The 26,536-nt window shown below is 40.1% G+C and overlaps 1 non-coding gene across 1 annotated transcript; it reads left to right on the top strand.

Annotated features, from left to right (window-relative positions):
- Positions 1–1,835: 1,835 nt before the first annotated feature.
- LOC112780407 (small nucleolar RNA R71) lies at positions 1,836–1,944 on the top strand. Its single transcript, XR_003191247.1, has one exon. It is a non-coding gene; the product is annotated as a small nucleolar RNA R71 (small nucleolar RNA).
- The last annotated feature ends 24,592 nt before the right edge of the window (positions 1,945–26,536 follow it).

The raw sequence follows: 26,536 nt of genomic DNA, 5'->3' as shown, positions 1-26,536 counted from the left end.
GGATCCTCCTCTAGGGTGTGATTTTTCTTCTACTATTTTTTATTCTGTTTTTAATTTTTTGATTTATTTTGTGACTCCACATGATCATGAACCTAATAAAACATGAAATAACAATAAAAATAAATTAAAATTAGATAAATAAAAATTAGGTTGCCTCCTAACAAGCGCTTCTTTAATGTCAATAGCTTGACAGTGGGCTCTCATGGAGCCTCACAGATGTTCAGAGCATTGTTGAGACTTCCCAATACCAAACTTAGAGTTTGACTGTGGGGGCTCTGGTTGACTCTACAGTGGGAGAAGCTTACTGTGCCTCTTTTCTATGTTTACAGAAGGATAACCTTGAGTTGTAAACACAAGGGAGTCCTCATTCAATTGAAGGACTAATTCACCTCTGTCAACATCAATCACAGCTCTTGCTGTAGCTAGGAAGGGTCTTCCAAGGATGATGGATTCATCCTCATCCTTCCCAGTATCTAGGATTATGAAATCAGCAGGGATGTAAAGGCCTTCAACCTTTACTAACATGTCATCTACTTGTCCATAAGCCTGTTTTCTGGAATTTTCTGCCATCTCTAATGAGATTTTAGCAGCTTGTACCTCAAGGATTCCCAATTTCTCCATTACAGAGAGTGACATGAGGTTTATTCCTGACCCCAGGTCACATAGAGCCTTCTCAAAGGTCATGGTGCCTATGGTACAAGGTATTAGGAACTTTCCAGGATCCTGTTTATTCTGAGGCAATCTCAGTTGATCCAATGCATTTAGTTCATTGGTGAACAGGGGAGGTTCATCTCCCCAAGTCTCATTACCAAATAAATTGGTATTCAGCTTTATGATTGCACCAAGGAACTTGGCAACTTGTTCTTCAGTGACATCCTCATTCTCTTCAGAAGAAGAATACTCATCAGAACTCATGAATGGCATAAGGAGGTTCAATGGAATCTCTATGGTCTCTAGATGAGTCTCAGATTCCTTTGGTTCCTCAGAGGGAAACTCCTTATTGATCACTGGACGTCCCAGGAGGTCTTCCTCACTGGGATTCACGTCCTCAACCTCCCTTACAGGTTCGGCCATGGTAATTAATTCAATGGCCTTGCACTCTCCTTTTGGATTCTCTTCTGTGTTGCTTGGGAGAGTACTAGGAGGGGTTTCAGTGATTCTTTTACTCAGCTGGCCCACTTGTGCTTCCAAATTTCTAATGGAGGACCTTGTTTCATTCATGAAACTCACAGTGGCCTTAGATAAATCAGAGACTAAGTTTGCTAAATTAGAGGTATTTTGTTTAGAGTTCTCTATCTGTTGCTGAGTGGATGATGGAAAAGGCTTGCTATTGCTAAACCTGTTTCTTCCACCATTATTAAAGCCTTGTTGAGGCTTTTGTTGATCCTTCCATGAGAGATTTGGGTGATTTCGCCATGAGGGATTATAGGTGTTTCCATATGGTTCACCCATGTAATTCACCTCTGTTATTGCAGGGTTTTCAAGATCATAAGCTTCTTCTTCAGAAGATGCCTCTTGAGTACTGTTGGATGCAGCTTGCATTCCATTCAGACTCCGAGAAATCATATTGACTTGCTGAGTCAATATTTTATTCTGGGCCAATATGGCATTCAGAGTATCAATTTCAAGAACTCCCTTCTTCTGAGGCGTCCCATTACTCACAGGATTCCTCTCAGAAGTGTACATGAACTGGTTATTAGCAACCATGTCAATGAGTTCTTGAGCTTCTGCAGGCATTTTCTTTAGGTGAATGGATCCACCTGCAGAAGTATCCAATGACATCTTAGCTAATTCAGACAGACTATCATAGAATATATCCAAGATGGTCCATTCTGAAACCATGTCAGAAGGACACTTTTTGGTCGGTTGCTTGTATCTCTCCCAAGCTTCATAGAGGGATTCACCTTCTTTCTGTCTGAAGGTTTGAACATCCACTCTAAGCTTACTAAGCTTTTGAGGAGGAAAGAACTTGGCTAAGAAAGCTGTGACCAGCTTATCCCAAGAGTTCAGGCTATCTTTAGGTTGAGAATCCAACCATATTCTAGCTCTGTCTCTTACAGTAAACGGGAAAAGCATGAGCCTGTAGACTTCAGGATCTACTCCATTAGTCTTAACAGTATCACAGATCTGCAAGAATTCAGTTAAGAACTAAAAAGGATCTTCAGATGGAAGTCCATGAAACTTGCAGTTTTGTTGCATCAGAGAAACTAATTGAGGTTTCAGCTCAAAATTGTTTGCTCCAATGGTAGGGATGGAGATGCTTCTTCCATGTAAATTGGAATTAGGTGTAGTAAAGTCACCAAGCATCCTCCTTGCATTATTATTATTTTCGGCTGCCATCTCCTCTTCCTGTTTGAAAATTTCTGTAAGGTTATCTCTGGATTATTGTATTTTAGCTTCTCTTAGTTTCCTCTTTAGAGTCCTTTCAGGTTCAGGGTCTGCTTCAACAAGAATGTTCTTGTCCTTGCTTCTGCTCATATGAAAAAGAGGGAACAGAAAAATAATAATAATAGGGATCCTTTTTACCCAGGTATAGAGGTTCCCCTGTGTGAGTAGAAGAAGAAAAGAATGTAATGTAAAAAAGGGAAGAAGAGAAAATTCGAACACAGATGGAAGAGGGGGTTCGAATTTGGGTGAGATGAAGTGTTAGTAGATGAATAAATAAATAGAAGGAGATGAGAGAGAGGGAGGATTTTCGAAAATAAAATTTTGAAAAAGGGTTAGTGATTTTCAAAAATTAGAGAGAGAGAGTTAGTTAGGTAGTTTTGAAAAAGATAAGAAACAAACAAAAAGTCGATTAGTTAGTTGAAAAAGATTTGAAAATCAATTTTGAAAAGATAAGAAGATAAGAAGTTAGAAAAGATATTTGAAAATCAAATTTTTGAAAAAGATAAGATTTAAAAAAAATATGATAGGAAGATATGATTAGAATTAGTTTTGAAAAAGATTTGATTTTTAAAATCATAATTAATAACTTGACTCACAAGAAATCACAAGATATGATTCTAGAATTTAAAGTTTGAATCTTTCTTAATAAGTAAGTAACAAACTCGAAATTTTTGAATCAAAACATTAATTGATGATGTAATTTTCGAAAATATGATATAAAAATAAGAAAAAGATTTTGAAAATATTTTGAAAAAGATTTTTGAAATTTTCGAAAATAAATAAAAAAAATGGAAAAGATATGATTTTCGAAAAAGATAAGATTTTTAAATTGAAATTTTGATTTGACTCATAAGAAACAACTAAGTTTAAAAAAGTTTTGAAAAAGTCAACTCAAATTTTTGAAATTTATGAGTGAAAAAGGGAAAGATATTTTTTTTATTTTTGAATTTTTAATGATGAAAGAGAAAAACATGAAAAGGACTCAATGCATGAAAGTTATGGATCAAAACAATGAATGCATGCAAGAATGCTATGAATGTCAAGATGAACACCAAGAACACTTTGAAGATCATGATCAACATCAAGAACTTATTTTTGAAAATTTTATATGCAAAGAAAACATGCAAGACACCAAACTTAGAAATCTTTCATGTTCAGACACTATGAATGTAAAAATGTACATGAAAAACAAGAAAACATCAAGATCAAACAAGAAGATTTACCAAGAACAACTTGAAGATCATGAAGAACACCATGAATGCATGATTTTTTCGAAAAATGCAAGATGAACATGCAATTGACACCAAACTTAAAATCTGACTCAAGACTCAAACAAGAAACACAAAATATTTTTTATTTTTATGATTTTCTAATTTTTTTTTATTTTTCGAAAATTAATTTGAAAAAGAACAATAAGGATTCCAAAATTTTTAATATGAATTTCAGGAATCTTGCATTCTTAGTCTAAAGCTTCAGTCCAGGAATTAGACATGGCTCACTAGCCAGCCAAGCTTTCAGTGAAAGCTCCGGTCCAAAACACTAGACATGGCCAATGGCCAGCCAAGCTTCAGCATGTAACTCAGATATACTGCTCATTAATTATCAAATTAACTTGCCTCTATGAAGATGGTTTGGAAGCCTCAGTCCAAAAGAATTTAGACATGGCTTTACAGCCAGCCAGGCTTCAACATGCTTCATGAAACACTAGAATTCATTCTTAAAAATTCTGAAGAACATAATATAAATTTTTTTTTGAAAATAAAGGAGAAATTTTTGAAAGATTTTTGAAAACTTTTTGAAAATAAAATTACCTAATCTGAGCAACAAGATGAACCGTCAGTTGTCCAAACTCAACAATCCCCGGCAACGACGCCAAAAACTTGGTGCACGAAATTGTGATCCCTGGTAATGGCTCCAAAAACTTGGTGCTCTAATCTTAATTCATGATTTGTCACAACTTCGATACAACTAACCAGCAAGTGCACTGGGTCGTCCAAGTAATAAAACCTTACGTGAGTAAGGGGTCGATCCCACGGAGATTGTTGGTATGAAGCAAGCTATGGTCATCTTGTAAATCTCAGTCAGGCGGATATCAAATGGTTATGGAGTTTTCGAATAATAATAATAAATAAATAGAAAATAAAGATAGAAATACCTATGTAATTCATTGGTGAGAATTTCAGATAAGCGTATAGAGATGCTTTCGTTGTTCTGAACTTCTGCTTTTCTGCTGTCTTCATCCAATCAGTCCTACTCCTTTCCATGGCAAACTTTATGTAAGGACATTACCGTTGTCAATGGCTACATCCCATCCTCTTGTGAAAAAGGTCCAAATGCTCTGTCACAGCACGGCTAATCAACTGAGGTTCTCGCTCATACTGGAATAGGATTCACCCTCCTTTTGCGTCTGTCACTACACCCAGCACTCGCGAGTTTGAAGTTCGTCACAGTCATTCAATCCCTGAATCCTACTCGAAATACCACAGACAAGGTTTAGACTTTCCGGACTCTCATGAATGCCGCCATCAATCTAGCTTATACCACGAAGATTCTGATTAAGAGTTCCAAGAGATATTCATTCAATCTAAAGTGGAACGGAAGTGGTTGTCAGGCACGCGTTCGTAGTGGAATGATGATGATTGTCACGTTCACCATATTCATATTGAAGTGCGAATGAATATCTTAGAAGCGAAATAAGTTGAATTGAATAGAGAAACAGTAGTACTTTGCATTAAATCATGAGGAACAGCAGAGCTCCACACCTTAATCTATGGAGTGTAGAAACTCTACCGTTGAAAATACATAAGTGATTAAGGTTCAGGCATGGCCGAGAGGCCAGCCCCCAAACGTGCTCAATATGATCTAAAGATGAACTAAAAATCATAAGATGTCTAAAAGACTAGTAAAAAGTTCTATTTATACTAAACTAGTTACTAGGGTTTACAGAAATAAGTAATTGATGCATAAATCCACTTCCGGGGCCCACTTGGTGTGTGCTTGGGTTGAGCTTGAAGTTTACACGTGCAGAGGCTTCTTCTGGAGTTGAACGCCAACTTGTAACGTGTTTTTGGCGTTCAACTTTGGTTCGTGACGTGTTTCTGGCGTTTAACTCCAGACTGCAGCGTAGAACTGGCGTTCAACGACCTTTTGGGTCGTCTAAACCCGGCCAAAGTATAGACTATTATATATTGCTGGAAAGCCCTGGATGTCTACTTTCCAACGCAATTGGAAGCGCGCCATTTTGAGTTCTGTAGCTCCAGAAAATCCACTTTGAGTGCAGGGAGGTCAGAATCCAACAGCATCAGCAGTCCTTCTTCAACCTCTGAATCTGATTTTTGCTCAAGTCCCTCAATTTCAGCCAGAAAATACCTGAAATCATAGAAAAACACACAAACTCATAGTAAAGTCTAGAAATGTGAATTTAACATAAAAACTAATAAAAACATCCCTAAAAGTAACTAGATCCTACTAAAAACATACTAAAAACAATGCCAAAAAGCGTATAAATTATCCGCTCATCAGTCGCCATGTCGCTAAACATCTCGGATTGGACAGCTCGACCCAGGGTATGAACAGGAAGCTTCCTCTGAAGAAGAAGCTTATGACCCTGAGAACCCTGCAATGGAAGAGGTGAATTACATGGGAGAACCCTATGGAGACACCTATAATCCTTCATGGAGAAATCATCCAAATCTCTCATGGAAGGATCAACAGAGACCTCAACAAGGTTTCAACAACAGTAATGGTGGAAAAAACAGGTTTAGCAATAGCAAGCCTTTTCCATCATCTTCTCAGCAACAGACAGAGGATTCTAAGTAGAGCCACTCTGACTTAACAACTATAGTCTCTGATCTAATTAAAACCACTCAAAGTTTCATGACTGAAACAAGGTCCTCCATTAGAAATTTGGAGGCACAAGTGGGTCAGCTGAGTAAGAAAATTACTGAACTCCCTCCTAGTATTCTCCCAAGCAATACAGAAGAGAATCCAAAGAGAGAGTGCAAGGCCATAAACACGTCTCACATGGCCAAACCTAGAGAGGAGGAAGAGGCAGTGATCTCTACTGAGGAAGACCTCAATGGACGTCCACTGGCCTCCATGAAATTCCCTGATGAGAAACCATGGGAATCTGAGGCTCACACATAGACCATAGAGATTTCATTGAATTTACTCCTGCCATTCATGAGCTCTGATGAGTATTCTTCCTCTGAAGAGGATGAAGATGTTACTGAAGAGCAAGTTGCTAAGTACCTTGGAGCAATCATGAAGCTAAACGCCAAGTTATTTGATAATGAGACTTGGGAGAATGAACCTCCATTGCTCACTAAAGAACTGGATGACTTGACTAGGCAGAAATTACCTCTGAAGAGACAAGATCCTGGAAAGTTCTCAATACCTTGTACCATAGGCACCATGACCTTTGAGAAGACTCTGTGTGACCTAGGGTCAAGCATAAACCTCATGCCTCTCGCTGTAATGGAGAAGCTAGGGATCATTGAGGTACAAGCTGCAAGAATCTCACTGGAGATAGTAGACAATTCAAAGAAACAGGCTTATGGACTTGTAGAAGATGTCTTGGTAAAGGTTGAAGGCCACTACATCCCTGCTGATTTCATAATCCTAGAGACTGGAAAGTGTATGGATGAATCCATCATCCTTGGCAGATCCTTCCTAGCCACAGCAAAAGCTGTAATTGATGTTGACATAGGAGAATTGATCATTCAAGTGAATGAAGACTCCCTTGTGTTTAAAGCTCAAGGATATCCCTCTGTAACCATGGAGAGGAAGCATGAAGAGTTTCTCTCAATACAGAGACAAACAGAGCCCCCCACAGTCAAACTCTAAGTTTGGTGTTGGGAGGCCACAACCAAACTTTAAGTTTGGTGTTGAACCCCCACATTCAAACTCTAAGTTTGGTGTTGGGAGGTTCCAACATTCCTCTAAACATCTGTGAGGCTCCATGAGAGCCCACTGTCAAGCTATAGACATTAAAGAAGCGCTTGTTGGGAGGCAACCCAATCTTTAATTATCTATGTTAAACTTCTATTTTCTTTTATTATTTTATATTTTCTGTAGGTTGATGATCATGTGAAGTCACAAAAACAATTGAAAAAGCAAAAACAGACTGAAAAACAGAACACCCTGGAGGAGAAACTTACTGGCGTTTAAACGCCAGTAAGGGTAGCAGAATGGGCGTTAAACGCCCAGTCTGGCACCATTCTGGGTGTTTAACACCAGAAATGGGCACCAGACTGGCGTTTAACGCCAGGAATGGGCAAGAAGCTGGCGTTAAACGCCAGAAATGGGCAGCAGCCTGGCGTTTAACGCCAAGATTGGCAGAAAGGGGCATTTTTGCATGCCACTTGGTGCAGGGATGAGATATCCTTGACACCTCAGGATCTGTGGACGCCATAGGATCCCCACCTACCCCACCTCTTTCTCTCTTCTTCACCCATTCACCAATCACCTCAATACCTCTTCCCCAAAAACCCATCACCTATCAAATCCCACCATTCTCTTCACCATTCACATTCATCCTTCATAAAACCCCACCTACCTCACCATTCAAATTCAAACCACTTTCCCATCCAAACCCACCCATAATGGCCAAACCATACCCCCCTCTCCACTCCTATATAGACCCATCTTCACTCCTTCATTTTCACACAACATACACACTACTTCTCCCCCTTGGCCGAAACACTAAGCCCCCTCTATCTCCTCTATTTTTTCTTCTTCTACTCTTTTCTTTCTTCTTTTGCTCGAGGACGAGCAAACCTTCTAAGTTTGGTGTGGTAAAATTATGGCACCTAAGGCCGAAGAAGCCTCTAGAAAGAGGAAAGGGAAGGCAAAAGCTTCCACCTCCGAGTCATGGGAGATGGAGAGATTCATCTCAAGGGTGCACCAAGACCACTTCTATAAAGTTGTGGCCAAGAAGAAGGTGATCCCCGAGGTCCCTTTCAAACTCAAAAAGGGTGAATATCCAGAGATCCGACATGAGATTCGAAGAAGAGGTTGGGAAGTTCTCACCAACCCCATTCAACAGGTCAGAATCTTAATGGTTCAAGAGTTCTATGTCAATGCATGGATCACCAAGAACCATGATCAAAGTGTGAACCTGGACCCAAAGAATTGGCTTACAATGGTTCGGGGGAAATGCTTAGATTTTAGTCCGTAGAATGTAAGGTTGACATTCAACTTGCCCATGATGCAAGGAGACGCACACCCCTACACTAGAAGGGTCAACTTTGATCAAAGGTTGGACCAAGTCCTCATAGACATCTGTGAAGAGGGCGCACAATGGAAGAGAGATTCAAGAGGGAAGCCAGTTCAACTAAGAAGGTATGACCTCAAGCCCGTGGCTAGGGGATGGTTGGAGTTCATCCAACGCTCAATCATTCCCACTAGCAACCGGTCTGAAGTTACTATAGACCGGGCTATCATGATCCATAGCATCATGATTAGGGAGAAAGTAGATGTTCATGAAGTTATATCCCAAGAACTCTACAAGGTGGTGGACAAGTCCTCTACCTTGGCAAGGTTAGCCTTCCCTCATCTCATTTGTCACCTCTGTAATTCAGCTGGAATTGACATAGAGGAAGACATCCTCATTGATGAGGATAAGCCCATCACTAAGAAAAGGATGGAGCAAACAAGAGATCCCACTCATGGACATGAGGAAATTCCTCATCATGAAATTCCTGAGATGCCTCAAGGGATGCACTTTCCTCCACAAAACTATTGGGAGCAAATCAACACCTCCCTAGGAGAATTAAGTTCCAACATGGGATAACTAAGGGTGGAGCACCAAGAGCATTCCATCCTCCTCTATGAAATTAGAAAAGACCAAAGAGTCATGAGAGAGGAGCAACAAAGATAAGGAAGAGACATTGAGGAGCTCAAGCACTCCATTAGATCTTCAAGAGGAAGAACAAGCCGCCATCACTAAGGTGGACCCGTTCTTTAATCTCCTTGTTCTTTATTTTCTATTTTTCGAATTTTTATGCTTTATGTTTATTTATGTTTGTGTCTTTATTACATGATCACTAGTGTCTAAGTGTCTATGCCTTAAAGATATGAAAATGAATCCATCACCTTTCTTAAATGGAAAATGTTTTTAATTGAAAAAGAAAAAGAAGTGCATGAATTTCAAATTTTATAACAGATTAATTATTTTGATGTGGTGGCAATACTTTGGTCTTTCTGAAAGAATGCTTGAACAGTGCATATCTTTGAATTTGTTGTTCATGAATGTTAAAATTGTTGGCTCTTGAAAGAATGATGGAAAAGGAGAAATGTTATTTGATAATCTGAAAAATCATAAAATTGATTCTTGAAACAAGAAAAGGCAGTGAAAAGCTTGCAGAAAAAAAAAAAAATATATATATATATATATATATATATATATATATATATATATATATGCGGAAAAAAAAAAGAGAGAAAGAAAGAAAAAGAAAAGGCAAGCGGAAAAAGCCAATAGCCCTTTAAACCAAAAGGCAAGGGTAAAATAAAAAAGGGATCCAAGGCTTTGAGCATCAGTGGATACGAGGGCCCACAGGAATAAAATCCTGGCCTAAGCGGCTAAACCAAGCTGTCCCTAACCATGTGCTTGTGGCGTGAAGGTGTCAAGTGAAAACTTGAGACTGAGCGGTTAAAGTCGTGGTCCAAAAGTAAAAAGAGTGTGCTTAAGAGCTCTGGACACCTCTAATTGGGGACTCTAGCAAAGCTGAGTCACAATCTGAAAAGGTTCATCCAGTTATGTGTTTGTGGCATTTATGTATCCGGTGGTAATACTGGAAAACAAAATGCTTTGGGTCACGGCCAAGACTCATAAAGTAGCTGTGTTCAAGAATCAACATACTTAACTAGGAGAATTAATAACACTATCTAGATTCTGAGTTCCAATAGAAGCCAATCACTCTGAACTTCAAAGGATAAAGTGAGATGCCAAAACTGTTCAGAAGCAAAAAGCTAAAAGCCCCGCTCATCTAATTAATATTGATCTTCATAGATATTTTTGGAAGTCATTGTATATTCTCTTTTTTTTAACCTATTTGATTTTCAGTTGCTTGGGGACAAGCAACAATTTAAGTTTGGTGTTGTGATGAGCGGATAATTTATACGCTTTTTGGCATTGTTTTTAGTATGTTTTTAGTATATTTTAGTTAGTTTTTATTATGTTTTTATTAGTTTTTATATAAAAATCACTCTTCTGGACTTTACTATGAGTTTGTGTGTTTTTCTGTGATTTCAAGTTATTTCTGGCTGAAATTGAGGGGCCTGAGCAAAAATCTGATTCAGAGGCTGAAAAAGGACTGCACATGTTGTTGGATTCTGAACTCCCTGCACTCGAAGTGGATTTTATGGATCTACATAAGCCCAATTAGCGCGCTCTTAATTGCGTTGGAAAGTAGACATCCTGGGCTTTCCAGCAATATATAATAGTCTATACTTTGCCCAAGATTTGACGTCTCAAACCGGCGTTCAAAGTCAGCATAGAAATTCTGGCGTCAAAACGCCAGAACTGGCACAAAAGCTGGCGTTTAACTCCAAGAAAAGTCTCTACACAATAAAGCTTCAATGCTCAGCCCAAGCACACACCAACTGGGCCCGGAAGAAGATTTCTGCATTAATTACCTATTTCTGTAAACCCTAGGCTACTAGTTTTCTATAAATAGGAACTTTTGCTATTGTATTTTATACACTTGATCACGCTTTTCATACATACTTTGATAGACCTTTTCATGTTTGGGGGCTGGCCTCACGGCCATGCCTAGACCTTGTTCTTATGTATTTTCAACGGTGGAGTTTCTACACACCATAGATTAAGGTGTGGAGCTCTGCTGTTCTTCATGAATTAATGCAAAGTACTATTGTTTTTCTATTCAACTCAAGTCTATTTCTTCTCCAAGATATTCATTTGCACCCTAGAACATGATGAATGTGATGATTATGTGACACTCATCACCATTCTCACCTATGAACGCGTGCCTGATAACCACTTCCGTTCTACATGCAAATAAGCTTGAATGTGTATCTCTTGGGTTTCTAATCTAAGATTAGAACCTTCGTGGTATAGGCTAGAATTATTGGCGGCCATTCCTGAGATCCGGAACGTCTAAACCTTGTCTGTGATATTCTGAGTAGGATCTGGGAAGCGATGACTATTGTTCCGAGGGTTACCTGAAACTGGAGGTTGATCTCAGTCGAGATCTTCTGTGCTGATCGGTACCGATGTGTTTGGCCGGAGCGATGGTGTCCGACTTGCTGGCTGGCTGTACTGCTGATTCCTTTGTCACCGGAGGGTGGGGGGTACCTGCAAGAGACTCCGATGCTTAAGTTAGCATGGGTATTAAACAGGTTTTATGTAGAAGCAGAGTATGAGTTATACCTTGGTGCTCCAGTGTATTTATAGTGGTGTAGAGTGACCTTTTTAGATAAGATAAGTTAGTTATCTTATCTTATCTTATCTTATCTTTGGGTGAGGTCAGCTTATCTTCAATGGAACCACCCTTCTCTCTGTAGGCTTGGGCTGCCTTTGGATTGGGCTGTGTTCCTTTATTTGGGCCCTTTACTGGGCTTTCCTGTCGATTTGGCCGAGTTCTTCGTAAAGAAGTCGGTTCGCTTGACCTAAACTGGTCGGTCGTTTTGATACTGAACATTCCGGTTCGGATAGCTCGACCCAGGGTATGAACAGTGCCCCTACTTGAGCTCGGTTTTCTTTTTTGAGGCCGAGTTCTCAACTTCGGTCCTTCTCTAGTAGAGCCGAACTCAAGCACTTTGTCGATTCCTTTGTAGAAGCCTTTTTTTGAATGTAGAACGTTTTTTCCTCTAAAAATGCGCGCTTTTCATTAATTTTAACATTAATTGCCCCGTTTCCTTTTTTGGCTCTTTATTTTGATTTTGAAAACCCAGAAACGGTTTCTCTCCTTCGCCCTTTTCGTAACTTCTTTGCACTTACCCCTTCATTCGCTGCCTTTCACCCACATTTCAGCTTTTCTTGCGTTGCGGCGTCGCTTGGTGATTTTTCTGAAGCTTCTGTTTTCGCCTGTAGTTTTGCATTTTTCCCTGCGACATTGCTTTTGTTCGTGCTTTTTTGCTCGTGAGAGGGCGACTCCAGTTTTCGTCTTCCATCCTCAATTTCTTTGAAGCTTGCTGCTTTTTCCAGGTTGGTACTGACTTTCTTGCTTCCTTCATAGCTTCGTCTTCAGTTTTTTAGTGAAGCTTTGATTTTGCATGTTTGAAAGTTTGAATCTTTTTCGTGGTATTTGCTTGTCACTGTAATGTGTTTTTCCTGTCTTTCTTTTATGCATTCTCCTGGCATTTCCGTCGAGGCTTTCTAGGATTTTATTGTTGCTTCTGGTTGTTTCCTGTCTGATACCGATAGAAAATCTGCATCTGTTCCTCGCTTTGTTTGGAGATTTCTTTTTTGTCTGATTCTGAAAAAGTTTGCACATTTGATGGTTTCTACTTGGCGTGCTTTGATTTTGGGGATGCTTTTTGCTTGGTAGACCGAAATGACTTTCTATGTTTTACTTTGATGAAGAATGTTTGCTATTTGAATTCTTTCTGAGAGATGCTGGGGTGCGAGCTGTAGATTTTTCCTGAAAACCTTGCTTTGTTACTGCCTCCAAAGGATGCCCCAGGACTTTGGTTTGAGTCTTGGGGTTTTCCTTTTCTGTTTCTTCGCCTGTATCGTATTGACCGAGTTGTTTTCTCCCTTATCCGAGATGTTTTTAGTAACCCCTTCTTCTTTTCTTATTTGTAGGATTAGTTGGCCTCATGTCTTCTCGCAATAACATTGTAGAGATGTCTTCCAGAGTTCCCGAGGGGATGTCCGATTAGCTGGACTCCCTTGTCTTGTTGTGTGTTTCTGTTGTGGATGCTGAATTTTGCACAGAGCTGAGGAAGCACCATAGGATTTGTGGTAACAGTACTTGTGAAGGGGATTACGAGCTTGTTGCCCCTGATTCTGATGAGAGAGTTTGTTTTCCGACTTCCGTCGAGGGGGAGCGTCCCTCCTTCTATGCTTATGAATATTTCTTCAGCCAATTAAATGTTACTTTCCCTTTTACTGCTTTTGAAACTGACTTGTTGTGGTCCTGTAACATTGCTCCGTCCCAGCTTCATCCTAACTCCTGGGGTTTTATCAAAATATTTCAACTTCTTTGCCAGGAGTTGGGCGTAACCCCTTCTGAAACCCTTTTCCTTTATCTTTTTGTCTCGGCCAAGCCCTGAGGTTCTTCCAAAAAGAAAGCTTCCTGGGTTTCTTTCAGATCAGCCCAGGGGCATAAAGTTTTTGCCATGTATGATGAGTCGTTTAAAGATTTTAAGAACTACTTCTTCCGAGTCCGTGCTATTGAGGGGGTCCGCCCCTTTTTTCTTGATGAAAATGATGAGCCTGCTTTTCCTCTAGAGTGGCAAAAGAATGTAAGAGTGCCACGTTACACATGGGAAATTCTTAGTGAGGTTGAGCAGGCCTTTGTAGTTGTTCTTGAAGATTTGTGGGGGAAGCCTCCCCATCTGGACACGAAGAGATTTTTGAGTGATCCATCTTTGGTTCGGGCTGCTTTGGGTACTGTCTGATTTGTTTTTATACTTGCTTCCGAGCTTTTCTTCTCCTATGTTGTAACTTGTCTTTTTGATTTTGTGTTTTTCAGAGATGTCGAAAAATAATGATTCTATAAAGGCCTACAAGAAGGCGACTACTGCTTTAAACATCTTGGCCAAGGCGGCCGGAGAGGGATCTTCCCAGGTTCCAGTTAAACCTCCTATACCAAGTTCTCCTGGGCCGAGGAAAGCAATTCCTACTCCTCGGGTTCGTCTGGTCGATCCTCCACAATCTTCTGCTGTAGCTTCTGGTGCCCCTCCTAGTAAGAAACAAAAAACCACTGAGCCTTTCGACCTTGATGCCCCAAATTTTGATGCGGTTGAGTTTGTGGATCAACAAATCGGCCCTTATGGTGCTCTTTCTATGGACGACGTGTCGCTTCTTCATCATTTTGATTATATAACTCGGAGTGGTATTAAGTTGGCACACATGGGAGCGGCCTTATATCGAACTGCTCAAAGTCTTCCTCTCTATGCCACTAAAGCTTTCATGGAGGAGGCCAAACAGGAGTTTGATCGGATGAAAGGTTTGAAGGAGGAGCTTGAAGTGAGGGTGGCCAAGTTGGAAAAAGATTTGGAGAATGAGAAGGCGAGTTCCACTTCTCTGGCGATTTCTGTGAGACTGGCCGAGGACACGGCTATGAGACATAAGGATAGTTATGTGACATCTTATCGGGAGGTGTTACGTCTGAGAGAGGAGTTGGAGAATGCCCAAGCTAATTATTCCGAACTCCATGGTCATCTTGTTGGCAGCGTAACTGCTGCCTATGAGAACCTAAAGGAACAAGTTCGGGTTATTGCTCCCGAGGCCGACCTGACCCTCTTTAGCTTAGATAACGTTGTCAGAGATGGCAAGGTTGTCCCTGATGACGAACCTCCCCCCGTATCCTCTGCCAAGGTGTCAACTCCTGCCGTTCCCGCCGAGGTCAGCCCTCCCGCTTCTGATCCTGACTGTCAGATCATAAACCAGGATGATGGTACTGTGGATGCTGTTCCACTCCAGACTCGCCCTCCGTCTCCTCGAACTGATGCTGCTAAATAGTTTTCTGACCCTTAGCCCATTTATTCTGGATATTTTCGTAGTTGGCCCGGCTTGTGGGCTTTCTAAACTCATTTTGTTAACTGTTGATACTTTCTCGTTGCTTGCCTAGTGATGAGCGGATATTTTATACGCTTTTTGGGGTTAATTTCATATAGTTTTGAGTATGTTTTAGTTAGTTTTTAGTCTATTTTCATTAGTTTTTAGGAAAAATTCATATTTCTGGACTTTACTATGAGTTGTGTGTTTTTCTGTAATTTCAGGTACTTTTCTGACTGAAATTGAAGGAGCTGAGCAAAAATCTGATTCAGGCTGAAAAAGGACTGCTGATGCTGTTGGATTCTGACCTCCCTGCACTCAAAGTAGATTTTCTAGAGCTACAGAACTCGACATGGCATGCTTCCAATTGCGTTGGAAAGTAGACATCCAGGGCTTTCCAGCAATATATAATAGTCCGTACTTTGCACAAGGATAGACGACGTAATTCTGGCGTCCAACGCCAGAAAAGGATCAAAAGCTGGAGTTGAACGCCCAAACTGGCATAAAAACTGGCGTTCAACTCCACAAATGGCCTCTGCACGTGAATCACTTAAGTCTCAGCCCAGCACACACCAAGTGGGCCCCAGAAGTGGATCTCTGCATCATCCATCATAGTTTACTCATTTTTTGTAAACCTAGGCTACTAGTTTAGTATTTAAACAACTTTTAGAGACTTATTTGGTACCTCATGATATTTTTAGATCTGAACTTTGTATTCTCTGACGGCATGAGTCTCTAAACCCCATCGTTGGGGGTGAGGAGCTCTGCTGTGTCTCGATGAATTAATGCAAGTACTCTTGTTTTCCATTCAAACACGCTTGTTCCTATCTAAGATGTTCATTCGCGCTTAACTGTGATGAAGGTGATGATCCGTGACATTCATCACCTTCCTCAAATCATGAACGTGTGTCTGACAACCACCTCCATTCTATATACGATTGAATGTGTATCTCTTAGATTCCTTAATCAGAATCTCCGTGGTATAAGTTAGAACTGATGGCGGCATTCATGAGAATCTGGAAAGTCTAAACCTTGTCTGTGGTATTCCGAGTAGGATTCAAGGATTGAATGACTGTGACGAGCTTCAAACTCCTGAAGGCTGGGCGTTAGTGACAGACGCAAAAGGATAGTGAATCCTATTCCAACTGAATCGAGAACCAACCGGTGATTAGCCGTGCTGTGACAGAACGCATGAGCGTAGTTTTCACTGGAAGGATGGAAGGTAGCCATTGACAACGGTGATCCACCAACACACAGCTTGCCATAGGAGGACGTGCGTGCGTGAATCAGAAGACAGAGGAAAGCAGAGATTCAGAAGACAAAGCATCTCCAAAACTCCAACATATTCTCCCTTACTACATAACAAGTAACCTTTAATTTATGCTCTCTTGTTTATTTGCAAATCAACTGATAAATATAATTGACTTCCTGACTAAGATTTATAAGATAACCATAGATTGCTTCAAACCAACAATCTCCGTGGGATTCGACCCTTACTCACGTAAGGTATTACTTGGACGACCCAGTGCACTTGCTGGTTAGTGGTACGAGTTGTGAAAAGCGTGATTCATAATTCGTGCACCAAGTTTTTGGCACCGTTGCCGGGGATTGTTCGTGTTTGAACTACTGACGGATTATTTTGTTGCTTAGATTAGGAAAATTTTTCTTTTTTTTTTGGTTTAGAGTCTCTTATTATTGTTCTTTGTTAAAAATATCTTTCTTTAAAACAAGTGTTACATTTACTGCCCAATTGGCTAGAGCGTTAGTCTAAGCCCGTGGCAGTTTGGTACACTCTTTTTAAAATCTTTTTTTCAAAAATAATATTTTTTTTCTATTAAATCCTGTGCCAAACTCTAAGTTTGGTGTTTTCTTGTTGATTTCCCTTTTTGGTTTTCGAAAATTTTATTTTGGTTTTCAAAAAATTTTAAGTTTGGTGTTCTTCCTTCATGTTCTTGTATTCTTGTGAGTCTTCAAAGTATTCTTGAGTTTTTCTAGTGTCTTGATCTTAAAATTTTTAAGTTCGGTGTTCCTTGGTGTTTTCCCTCCAAAATTTTCGAAAATAAGGAACATTAGATCTAAAAATTTTAAATCTTGTCCTATCTTATTATTTTTCTCTTTCCTTTTAAAAATCAAAAATATCTTTTCTCTCTATTTTAAAAGCAAATTTTCAAAATCTATTTCTAAAATTCAGATTTTTATTTCAAAATTTAAAACTTTTTTTTAAAAAAAAAAAATCATCATATCTTTTTCAAAATCTCCTAACCACTTTCTCTCTCCTCACTTTTTCGAAAATCTTTTACTCATTTTTATTTATTTTATTTTGATTTATTTTATTTTTGAAATAAATTAATAAATAAATAAATAAAAATATTTTTTCTATTTTACATCATCTCCCTTTCTCCATCATGGACCTAAGCGGAAATGAACAGTCCAGGAGGACTCTGGGGTCATATTCTAACCCCTCTACTGCTTCATATGGGAGTAGTATCTGCATACCCTCCATTGGAGTCAGTAGCTTTGAGTTGAATCCTCAGCTCATTATCATGGTGCAGCAAAGCTGCCAGTATTCCGGTCTTCCACAGGAAGAACCTACAGAGTTTCTAGCACAATTTTTACAAATTGTTGACATAGTACATGATAAAGAAATAGATCAGGATGTCTACAGACTATTACTATTTCCATTTGCTGTAAAAGATCAAGCTAAGAGGTGGTTGAACAACCAACCTAAAGCCAGTATAAGGACATGGAAACAGCTGACAGAAAAATTCCTGAATCAATATTTCCCTCCAAAAAGGATGACACAGCTAAGGCTGGACATTCAAGGCTTCAAGCAAGGAGATAATGAATCTCTTTATGATGCCTGGGAGAGATACAGAGAGATGCTACGAAAATGCCCCTCTGAAATATTCTCAGAGTGGGTTCAGTTAGACATCTTCTACTATGGGCTTGCAGAAGGAGCTCAGATGTCTCTAGATTACTAAGCTGGTGGATCTATCCACATGAGAAAGACAATTGAAGAGGCTCAAGAGCTCATTGATACAGTTGCCAGGAATCAACATCTGTACCTAAGCAGCAACCCTTCCATGAATGAAGAGGTTAAAACAGTAACTGCTGAACTCAGTCCTGTAAAACAAGCTGCTGAATTCAATCAGCAATTGGACTTTCTAACAAAGCAGCTAGCCGAATTTAAAGACAGGTTAAAAGAGACAAGGATGGCTAATATACATATGGACGAACAGTTTAAGCAAACAAAGCAGCAGCTGTCAAGGCAAATAGCAGAAGAATGCCAAGCAGTTCAACTAAGAAGTGGGAAAATATTAAATACCCCGCCTCAAGGCAGCAAAAAGCTAAGAATTGAGTAAATGATGAGCGGATATTTTATACGCTTTTTGGGGATAATTTCATATAGTTTTGAGTATGTTTTAGTTAGTTTTTAGCCTATTTCTAGTAGTTTTTAGGAAAAATTCATATTTCTGGACTTTACTATGAGTTGTGTGTTTTTCTGTAATTTCAGGTATTTTTCTGGCTGAAATTGAAGGAGCTGAGCAAAAATCTGATTCAGGCTGAAAAAGGACTGCTGATGCTGTTGGATTCTGACCTCCCTGCACTCAAAGTGGATTTTCTGGAGCTACAGAACTCGAAATGGCGTGCTTCCAATTGCGTTGGAAAGTAGACATCCAGGGCTTTCCAGAAATATATAATAGTCCATACTTTGCACATGAATAGATGACGTAAACTGGCGTTCAACGCCAGTCCTCTGCCCAATTCTGGCGTCCAGCGCCAGAAAAGGATCAAAAACTGGAGTTGAACGCCCAAACTGGCACAAAAACTGGCGTTCAACTCCACAAATGGCCTCTGCACGTGGATTGCTTAAAGACTCAGCCCCAGCACACACCAAGTGGGCCCCAGCACACCAAGTGGGCCCCAGAAGTGGATCCCTGCATCATCCATCATAGTCCACTCATATTTTGTAACCCTAGGCTACTAGTTTAGTATTTAAACAACTTTTAGAGACTTATTTTGTATCTCATGACATTTCAGATCTAAACTTTGTATTCTCTGACGGCATGAGTTTCTAAACCCCATTGTTGGGGGTGAGGAGCTCTGCTGTGTCTCGATGAATTAATGCAAGTATTTCTGTTTTCCATTCAAACACGTTTGTTCCTATGTAAGATATTCATTCGCGCTTAACCGTGATGAAGGTGATGATCTGTGACATTCATCACCTTCCTCAAATCATGAACGTGTGCCTGACAACCACCTCCGTTCTATATACGATTGAATGAGTATCTCTTAGATTCCTTAATCAGAATCTCCGTGGTATAAGCTAGAACTGATGGCGGCATTCATGAGAATCCGGAAAGTCTGAACCTTGTCTGTGGTATTCCGAGTAGGATTCAAGGATTGAATGACTGTGACGAGCTTCAAACTCCTGAAGGCTGGGCGTTAGTGACAGACGCAAAAGGATAGCAAATCCTATTCCAACCGGATCGAGAACCAACCGGTGATTAGCCGTGCTGTGACAGAGCGCGTGAGCGTAGTTTTCACTGGAAGGATGGAAGGTAGCCATTGACAACGGTGATCCACCAACACACAGCTTGCCATAGGGGGACGTGCGTGCTTGAACAAGAAGACAGAGGAAAGCAGAGATTCAGAAGACAAAGCATCTCCAAAACTCCAACATATTCTCCATTACTGCACAACAAGTAACTTTTAATTTATGCTCTACTGGTTATTCACAATTCAATTGATAAACATAATTGACTTCTTGACTAAGATTTACAAGATAATCATAGATTGCTTCAAACCAACAATCTCCGTGGGATTCGACCCTTACTCACGTAAGGTATTACTTGGACGACCCAGTGCACTTGCTGGTTAGTGGTACGCGTTGTGAAAAGTGTGATTCACAATTCGTGCACCAAGTTTTTGGCGCCGTTGCCGGGGATTGTTCGTGTTTGAACAACTGACGGATTATTTTGTTGCTTAGATTAGGAAAAATCTTCTCTTTTTTTGGTTTAGAGTCTTTTATTATTTATCCCTTGTTAAAACACTTTAAATTTATAGCTCAGTTAATTAGAACGTGGTGTTTATGTTCATGGTAATTGGCTATCATATTTTTAAAAACCTTTTTCAAAAATAATTTTTCTATTAAATCCTGTGCCAAACTTTAATAAGGTCCCATAACTCATTTGGCTAGAACATTAATTTGATTGGGTTAGAATCTTTTATACTCTTTTCAAAACCTTCTTTTTCAAAAATATTTTTTTCTATTAAATCCTGGCCAAACTTTAATAAGGTCCCATAACTCATTTGGCTAGAACATTAATTTGATTGGGTTAGAATCTTTTATACTCTTTTCAAAACCTTCTTTTTCAAAAATATTTTTTCTATTAAATCTTGTGCCAAACTTTAAGTTTGGTGTTTTCTTGTTGATTCCCCTTTGATTTTCGAAAATTTTGGTTTGGTTTTCTAAAAATTTTAAGTTTGGTGTTCTTCCTTCATGTTCTTGTGTTCTTGTGAGTCTTCAAAGTGTTCTTGAGTTTTCTTGTGTCTTGATCTTAAAATTTTTAAGTTTGGTGTTCCTTGGTGTTTTCCCTCCAAAATTTTCAAAAACAAGGAACATTAGATCTAAAAATTTTAAATCTTGTACTATCTTATTGTTTTTCTCTCTCCTCACTAAATTCAAAAATATCTTTTCAAAATATCTTTTCTAACTTCCTATCTTTTCAAAATTTGTTTCAACTAACTAACCAACTTTTTGTTTGTTTCTTAACTTTTTCAAAACTACCTAACTAACTCTCTCTCTCTCAAATTTTCGAAAATATCTCCCCTCTTTTTCAAAAATTTCATTTTTTTTAACTAATTATTTTTAAATTTTTTTTACGAAAAAAAAAATTTTATATTTTATTATTTCAAAATTCAAATTCTTTTTAGTTATTTTATTTTATTTAAGTATTTACTTCTTATAAAATAAAATAAATAAAAAGATAAATCAGTCCAAGTTATATCCATATATCCGTCATGGACATAAGTGGAGATGGACAGTCCAGGAGGACTTTGGGGTCATATTCTAACCCCTCTACTGCTTCATATGGGAGTAGCATATGCATACCCTCCATTGGAGTTAGTATCTTTGAGTTGAATCCTCAGCTCATTATCATGGTGCAGCAAAGTTGCCAGTATTCCGGTCTTCCACAGGAAGAACCTACAGAGTTTCTGGCACAATTTTTACAAATTGCTGACACAGTACATGATAAGGAAATAGATCAGGATGTCTACAGACTATTACTGTTTCCATTTGCTGTAAAAGATCAAGCCAAGAGGTGGTTAAATAACCAACCTAAGGCCAACATAAGAACATGGAAATAGCTGACAGAAAAATTCCTGAATCAATATTTCCCTCCAAAAAGGATGACACAGCTAAGGCTGGACATCCAAGGCTTTAAACAAGGAGATAATGAATCTCTTTATGATGCCTGGGAGAGATACAGAGAGATGCTACGAAAATGCCCCTCTGAAATGTTTTCAGAGTGGGTTCAGTTAGACATCTTCTACTATGGGCTTGCAGAAGGAGCTCAGATGTCTTTAGATTACTCAGCTGGTGGATCTATCCATATGAGAAAGACAATTGAAGAAGCTCAAGAGCTCATTGATACAGTTGCCAGGAATCAGCATCTGTATCTAAGCAGCAACCCTTCCATGAATGAAGAGGTTAAAACAGTAACTGCTGAATTCAGTACTGTAAAACAAGCTGCTGAATTCAATCAGCAATTAGATTTTCTAACAAAGCAGCTAGCTAAATTCAAAGACAGGTTACAGGAGACAAGGATAGCTAATATACATATGGAAGAACAGTTTAAGCAAACAAAGCAGCAGCTATCAAAGCAAATAGCAGAAGAATGCCAAGCAGTTCAATTAAGAAGTGGGAAAACATTAAATACCCCACCTCAAGGCATCAAAAATTCAAGAAATGAGCAACCCACCAAAGATTCCCTTGAGGACAGTAAGAGCCCAGGGAAAAATAATTCTGGCACTAAAACGCCAGAAAATGGGTGGAAGGCTGGCGCTGAACGCCCAGACCATGCCCAAAACTGGCGTTCAGCGCCAGAAACAAGGCAGGATTGGCGTTCAATGCCAGAAATGGGCAAGAATCTGGCGTTGAACACCCAAATGGGGCAGAATCCAGCGTTGAACGCCCAACAGGGGCACATTTCTGGCGTTCAGGCGCCAGGAACAGACAGTGAGCTGGCGTCTAACGTCACTCCACCTTCTGACTCTGGCATTCAATTGCCAGTGAGGGATCAGACACACACAAGTGCTGACAACAACCCCTCTAAAAAGGCTTCTTTAACCACTAAGGTTGAGGAATATAAAGCCAAGATACCTTATCCTCAAAAACTCCGGAAAGAGGAGCAGGATAAGCAATTTGCTCGCTTTGCAGATTATCTAAGGACTCTTGAAATAAAGATTCCATTTGCAGAGGCACTTGAGCAAATACCTTCTTATGCCAAGTTCATGAAAGAGATCTTGAGTCATAAAAAGGAGTGGAGAGAAACAGAAAGAGTTCTCCTCACTGAAGAATGCAGTGCAGTCATTCTGAAAAGCTTTCCTGAAAAGCTTAAAGACCCTGGGAGTTTTCTGATACCATGCATATTAGAAGGTGATTGCACCAAGACAGCTTTATGCGATCTTGGGGCAAGCATCAACCTAATACCTGCATCCACTATCAGGAAGCTTGGCTTAACTGAAGAAGTTAAACCAACCCGGATATGTCTCCAACTTGCTGATGGTTCCACTAAATACCCATCAGGCGTGATTGAGGACATGATTGTCAGAGTTGGGCCATTCGCCTTTCCCACTGACTTTGTTGTGCTGGAAATGGAGGAGCACAAGAGTGCCACTCTCATTCTAGGAAGACCCTTCCTAGCAACTGGATGATCCCTCATTGACGTCCAACAGGGGGAAATAACCCTGAGAGTCAACGATGACGAGTTCAAGTTGAACGCTGTCAAAGCCATGCAGCATCCAGACACATCAACAGACTGCATGAAAGTTGACCTTATTGACTCTTTGGTAGAAGAGATCAACATGGCTGAGAGTCTCGAATCAGAGTTGGAAGACATCTTTAAAGATGTTCAGCCTGATTTGGAGGATTCAGGGGACATGAAAGAGCCTCTGAACTTTCTTCTGAAAGAGGAAAAACCTCCTAAACCAGAGCTCAAGCCACTGCCACCATCCTTGAAATATGCATTTCTAGGAGAAGGTGACACCTTTCCAGTGATCATAAGCTCTGCTTTAAATTCACAGGAAGAGGAAGCACTTATTCAAGTGCTAAGGACACACAAGACAGCTCTTGGGTGGTCCATAGGTGACCTTAAGGGCATAAGCCCAGCTAGATGCATGCACAAAATCCTACTGGAGGATAATGCCAAACCAGTGGTTCAACCACAGAGGCGGCTAAATCCAGCCATGAAGGAAGTGGTGCAGAAAGAGGTCACCAAATTACTAGAGGCTGGGATTATTTATCCCATTTCTGATAGCCCCTGGGTGAGCCCTGTTCAAGTCGTCCTAAAAAAGGGAGGCATGACAGTGATTCATAATGAAAAAAATGAACTGGTTCCTACAAGAACAGTTACAGGGTGGCGCATGTGTATTGACTACAGAAGGCTCAATACAGCCACCAGAAAGGATCATTTTCCTTTACCATTCATAGACCAGATGCTAGAAAGACTAGCAGGTCATGATTATTACTGCTTTTTGGATGGCTACTCAGGCTATAACCAGATTGCAGTAGATCCCCAGGATCAAGAGAAAACAACATTCACATGTCCATCCAGAGTGTTTGCTTATAGAAGGATGCCCTTTGGGCTATGCAATGCACCTGCAACCTTCCAGAGATGCATGCTCTCTATTTTCTCTGACATGGTGGAAAAATTTCTGGAAGTCTTCATGGATGACTTCTCAGTATATGGAGACTCATTCAGCTCCTGTCTTGATCACCTGAAACTTGTTTTGAAAAGATGCCAAGAGACCAACCTAGTTTTAAACTGGGAAAAGTGTCACTTCATGGTGACTGAAGGAATTGTTCTTGGGCATAAAATCTCAAACAAGGGAATAGAGGTGGATCAAGCAAAAATAGAGGTAATTGAAAAATTACCACCACCTGCCAATGTTAAGGCAATCAGAAGCTTTCTGGGGCATGCAGGATTCTATAGGAGGTTTATAAAGGATTTTTCAAAAATTGCAAAACCTCTAAGCAATCTGCTAGCTGCTGACACACCATTTGTGTTTGACACAGAGTGCCTGCAAGCGTTTGAAACGCTAAAAGCTAACCTAGTCACAGCACCAGTCATCTCTGCACCAGACTGGACATTACCATTTGAGCTAATGTGTGATGCCAGTGATCATGCCATTGGTGCAGTATTGGGACAGAGGCACAACAAGCTTCTGCATGTCATTTATTATGCCAGTCGCGTTCTAAATGATGCCCAGAAAAATTACACAACCACAGAAAAAGAACTACTTGCAGTGGTTTACGCCATTGACAAGTTCAGATCATACTTAGTAGGATCAAAAGTGATTGTGTATACTGACCATGCTGCTCTTAAATATCTATTCACAAAGCAGGATTCAAAACCCAGGCTCATTAGATGGGTATTGCTTATGCAAGAATTTGATATAGAAATAAGAGACAGAAAAGGGACAGAGAACCAAGTGGCTGATCATCTGTCCCGGATAGAGCCAGTGGAAGGGACGTCCCTCCCCTTTCTTGAGATCTCTGAGACGTTCCCTGATGAGCATCTATTTGCCATTCAGAAAGCACCATGGTTTGCCGATATTGCAAACTATAAAGCTGCAAGGTTCATACCCAAGGAGTACAATAGAATACAAAAAAAGAAACTAATTACTGATGCAAAGTACTACTTGTGGGATGAGCCCTATCTCTTTAAGAGATGTGCAGACGGAATTATTCGTAGGTGTGTCTCCAGAGAGGAAGCACAGAGAATCCTATGGCATTGCCATGGATCTCAATATGGAGGTCATTTCGGAGGTGAGCGAACAGCCACCAAGGTCCTCCAATGTGGCTTCTATTGGCCCACACTCTATAAAGATTCCCGAGAGTTTGTACGTAATTGTGACAGTTGCCAAAGAGCTGGTAATCTGCCTCATGGTTACGCCATGCCTCAACAAGGAATCTTGGAAATAGAGTTGTTTGATGTATGGGGAATTGACTTCATGGGACCTTTCCCACCATCATACTCAAACACTTATATTCTGGTGGCAGTGGATTATGTATCAAAATGGGTTGAGGCTATTGCCACACCCAACAATGATACTAAAACAGTGCTGAAGTTCCTCCAGAAACATATTTTTAGCAGGTTTGGTGTCCCTAGAGTACTAATCAGTGATGGGGGCACTCACTTCTGCAATAAACAGCTTTACTCTGCCATGGTTCGGTATGGAATTCGCCACAAGGTGGCCACTCCATATCATCCACAAACCAATGGGCAAGCTGAAGTCTCTAATAGAGAATTAAAGAGAATCCTGGAACGGAAAGTAAATACCCGTAGAAAGGATTGGGCACGGAGCTTGGATGATGCTCTGTGGGCCTACAGAACAGCATTCAAGACCCCTATAGGGACCTCTCCATACCAACTGGTGTATGGTAAGGCATGTCACCTGCCCGTGGAACTGGAACATAAGGCCTACTGGGCAACCAGATTCCTAAACTTTGATGCCAAATTAGCTGGAGAAAAACGATTGCTCCAGCTAAATGAGCTAGAGGAATTCAGATTCACAGCTTTCGAAAATGCCAAGCTTTATAAAGAAAAATCAAAAAAATGGCATGACAGAAAGCTGTCATCTAGAATCTTTGAACCAGGACAGAAGGTCCTGTTGTTTAACTCTAGACTCAGGCTATTCCCCGGGAAACTGAAATCCCGGTGGAGGGGACCATACGTGATTACAAGTGTGTCACCATATGGTTATGTGGAGCTTCAAGATATTGATTCTGATAAGAAGTTCATTGTCAATGGACAGAGAATCAAGCATTATCTTGAAGGCAACACTGAGCAAGAATGCTCAAGGTTGAAGCTAGATTGAAAGCTCAGCAAAGTCCAGCTAAAGACAATAAAGAAGCGCTTGCTGGGAGGCAACCCAGCCATGGGGCAACAATCCTCTAAGCATTTTGCCCTATTTTTATTTTTATTTGTTTATATAAAGTTCACTGACACTAAGGTAAAGAATCATTTGCATAAGTTTACAGGGTTACAGAAGGAATCTACACACAAAACAGAGATAGGGAGCTTACTGGCAAGAAAACGCCAGTGAAGGCCATTTTGGGCGTTCAGCGCTCAAAATGGGCATCCAGTGGGCGCTGAACGCCAGTAAGGATAGCTATCTGGCATTCAACGCCAGAAAAGGGCAACAACTGGGCGTTGAACGCCCAGGAGA

Source organism: Arachis hypogaea, chromosome 19 (genome assembly GCF_003086295.3).
Source record: "Arachis hypogaea cultivar Tifrunner chromosome 19, arahy.Tifrunner.gnm2.J5K5, whole genome shotgun sequence".
In the NCBI taxonomy this organism is placed as follows: Eukaryota; Viridiplantae; Streptophyta; class Magnoliopsida; order Fabales; family Fabaceae; genus Arachis; species Arachis hypogaea.
Note: the sequence above shows the minus strand (reverse complement) of the source record. Positions and strands in the feature narration are given on the sequence as shown.